Source organism: Oncorhynchus keta, unplaced genomic scaffold (assembly GCF_023373465.1).
Source record: "Oncorhynchus keta strain PuntledgeMale-10-30-2019 unplaced genomic scaffold, Oket_V2 Un_contig_22881_pilon_pilon, whole genome shotgun sequence".
NCBI lineage: Eukaryota > Metazoa > Chordata > Actinopteri > Salmoniformes > Salmonidae > Oncorhynchus > Oncorhynchus keta.
Window position 1 is genome coordinate 1 of NW_026283094.1, and position 4,091 is coordinate 4,091.

General features: G+C 46.6%; 1 long non-coding RNA gene across 5 annotated transcripts; it reads right to left on the bottom strand.

Annotated features, from left to right (window-relative positions):
- Positions 1-4: 4 nt before the first annotated feature.
- On the bottom strand, positions 5-4,091 carry LOC127921633 (uncharacterized). Of its 5 annotated transcripts, none has more exons than XR_008109158.1 (3): positions 4,003-4,091; positions 3,657-3,795; positions 5-35 (listed from the first exon to the last, which is right to left on the bottom strand). It is a non-coding gene; the product is annotated as an uncharacterized LOC127921633 (long non-coding RNA). The 5 variants fall into 5 exon arrangements; XR_008109159.1 differs by lacking the exon at positions 5-35 and adding an exon at positions 137-167; XR_008109160.1 differs by lacking the exon at positions 5-35 and adding an exon at positions 181-211.

Here is a 4,091-nt window from a genome sequence, read left to right on the forward strand (position 1 = left end):
TAGGACATAGTCACACACAGGACACTTCACTCCACCTAGAGATATAGGACATAGTCACACACAGGACACTTCACTCACCTAGAGATATAGGACATAGTCACACACAGGACACTTCACTCCACCCTAGAGATATAGGACATAGTCACACACAGGACACTTCACTCCACCTAGAGATATAGGACATAGTCACACACAGGACACTTCACTCCACCTAGAGATATAGAACATAGTCACACACAGGACACTTCACTCTAGAGATATAGGACATAGTCACACACAGGACACTTCACTCCACCTAGAGATATAGGACATAGTCACACACAGGACACTTCACTCTACCTAGAGATATAGGACATAGTCACACACAGGACACTTCACCCACCTAGAGATATAGGACAGTCTCACACAGGACACTTCACTCCACCTAGAGATATAGGACAGTCTCACACAGGACACTTCACTCCACCTAGAGATACAGGACACTTCACTCTACCTAGAGATATAGGACAGTCTCACACAGGACACTTCACTCCACCTAGAGATATAGGACATAGTCACAACACAGGACACTTCACTCTAACTAGAGATATAGGACATAGTCACACACAGGACACTTCACTCCACCTAGAGATATAGGACAGTCTCACACAGGACACTTCACTCCACCTAGAGATATAGGACAGTCTCACACAGGACACTTCACTCCACCTAGAGATACAGGACACTTCACTCTACCTAGAGATATAGGACAGTCTCACACAGGACACTTCACTCCACCTAGAGATATAGGACAGTCTCACACAGGACACTTCACTCCACCTAGAGATACAGGACACTTCACTCTACCTAGAGATACAGGACACTTCACTCCACCTAGAGATATAGGACAGTCACACACAGGACACTTCACTCCACCTAGAGATATAGGACAGTCACACACAGGACACTTCACTCCACCTAGAGATATAGGACAGTCACACACAGGACACTTCACTCCACCTAGAGATATAGGACAGTCACACACAGGACACTTCACTCCACCTAGAGATATAGGACAGTCACACAGGACACTTCACTCCACCTAGAGATACAGGACACTTCACTCTACCTAGAGATACAGGACACTTCACTCCACCTAGAGATACAGGACACTTCACTCCACCTAGAGATACAGGACACTTCACTCTACCTAGAGATACAGGACACTTCACTCCACCTAGAGATACAGGACACTTCACTCCACCTAGAGATACAGGACACTTCACTCTACCTAGAGATACAGGACACTTCACTCTACCTAGAGATATAGGACACTTCACTCCACCTAGAGATACAGGACACTTCACTCCACCTAGAGATACAGGACACTTCACTCCACCTAGAGATACAGGACACTTCACTCCACCTAGAGATACAGGGCAGTCACACACAGGACACTTCACTCTACCTAGAGATATAGGACACTTCACTCCACCTAGAGATATAGGACACTTCACTCCACCTAGAGATATAGGACACTTCACTCCACCTAGAGAGGACACTTCACTCCACTTAGAGATACAGGACACTTCACTCCACCTAGAGATACAGGACACTTCACTCCACCTAGAGATACAGGGCAGTCACACACAGGACACTTCACTCTACCTAGAGATATAGGACACTTCACTCCACCTAGAGATATAGGACACTTCACTCCACCTAGATATATAGGACAGTCACACACAGGACACTTCACTCCACCTAGAGATATAGGACAGTCACACACAGGACACTTCACTCCACCTAGAGATATAGGACAGTCACACACAGGACACTTCACTCCACCTAGATATATAGGACAGTCACACACAGGACACTTCACTCCACCTAGAGATACAGGACACTTCACTCTACCTAGAGATACAGGACACTTCACTCCACCTAGAGATACAGGACACTTCACTCTACCTAGAGATACAGGACACTTCACTCTACCTAGAGATACAGGACACTTCACTCCACCTAGAGATACAGGACACTTCACTCTACCTAGAGATACAGGACACTTCACTCTACCTAGAGATATAGGACAGTCTCACACAGGACACTTCACTCCACCTAGAGATATAGGACAGTCACACACAGGACACTTCACTCCACCTAGAGATACAGGACACTTCACTCCACCTAGAGATACAGGACACTTCACTCCACCTAGAGATACAGGACACTTCACTCCACCTAGAGATACAGGACACTTCACTCCACCTAGAGATACAGGACACTTCACTCCACCTAGAGATACAGGACACTTCACTCTACCTAGAGATACAGGACACTTCACTCTACCTAGAGATATAGGACACTTCACTCCACCTAGAGATATAGGACACTTCACTCCACCTAGAGATATAGGACACTTCACTCCACCTAGAGATATAGGACACTTCACTCCACCTAGAGATACAGGACACTTCACTCACCTAGAGATACAGGACACTTCACTCCACCTAGAGATACAGGACACTTCACTCCACCTAGAGATATAGGACAGTCTCACACAGGACACTTCACTCCACCTAGAGATATAGGACACTTCACTCCACCTAGAGATATAGGACACTTCACTCCACCTAGAGATATAGGACAGTCTCACACGGGACACTTCACTCCACCTAGAGATATAGGACACTTCACTCCACCTAGAGATACAGGACAGTCACACACAGGACACTTCACTCTACCTAGAGATATAGGACACTTCACTCCACCTAGAGATATAGGACACTTCACTCCACCTAGAGATATAGGACAGTCTCACACAGGACACTTCACTCCACCTAGAGATATAGGACACTTCACTCCACCTAGAGATATAGGACACTTCACTCCACCTAGAGATATAGGACACTTCACTCCACCTAGAGATACAGGACACTTCACTCCACCTAGAGATATAGGACAGTCACACACAGGACACTTCACTCTACCTAGAGATACAGGACACTTCACTCTACCTAGAGATACCAGGACACTTCACTCCACCTAGAGATACAGGACTGGAACTGACATGGACTGATTTTTTTATTTAACTAGGAAAGTCAGTTAAGAACAAATTCTTATTTACAATGACTGCCTCCCCAAAAGGCAAAATACCTCCCTGCAGGGACGGCGGCTGGGATTGAATAATACTAATAATATATAGGACAAAACACACCACGACATAAAGAGAGACCTAAAGACAACAACATAGCAAGGCAGCAACACATGACAACACAACATGGTAGCAACACAACACAGGGTACAAACATGATTGGGCACAGACAACAGCACAATGGGCAAGAAGGTAGAGAAAACAATACTTGTTTTTCCCTATTAAACTTAGTTGAATACATTGACTTAAGTCTTTCTGGATAAGAGCGTCTGCTAAGTGTGTCTCTGCTGAGCGACTCACCTTGCTGCTCCACAGCCTCAGAGGTGGCTGGCCCAGGCCCTGAGTTACAGTACTCCTGGTTGGTACAGTATGAGACACAGAGATCGGTGTGTCTCTGCTGAGCGACTCACCTTGCTGCTCCACAGCCTCAGAGGTGGCTGGCCCAGGCCCTGTGTTACAGTACTCCTGGTTGGTACAGTATGAGACACAGAGATCGGTGTGTCTCTGCTGAGCGACTCACCTTGCTGCTCCACAGCCTCAGAGGTGGCTGGCCCAGGCCCTGCGTTACAGTACTCCTGGTTGGGGTGCTTCTTGCTGTAATGTCTCTTCAGGGGTCCTGCTATGTTACAGGAGTAGTGACAGTGGCCGCAGCGGTAGGGCTGTGGAAAACACATTTCAATTGGCTTCAATAATGAACACTAGAAAGGGTCCTTTTTTCCTGATGGAACATTGTGCTGCTCCCGCAAGCTGTCCAAATGTACTTCATGGTAGTGGAAGTTGAACCTGTTAGAGGCTGAGTGTTGATACGTTGATGCTAGTGACTGTATTATAAAAGCTTTATATAGAGACGGCCCTCTTCTGATTACCTTGAAAGAGGCGTGCTGCTCCATGTGTCGTACCAGTAGAGGTTTCTGTGCAGCGCTGTAATCACACTCTGTACACTGGAACTGCCTGC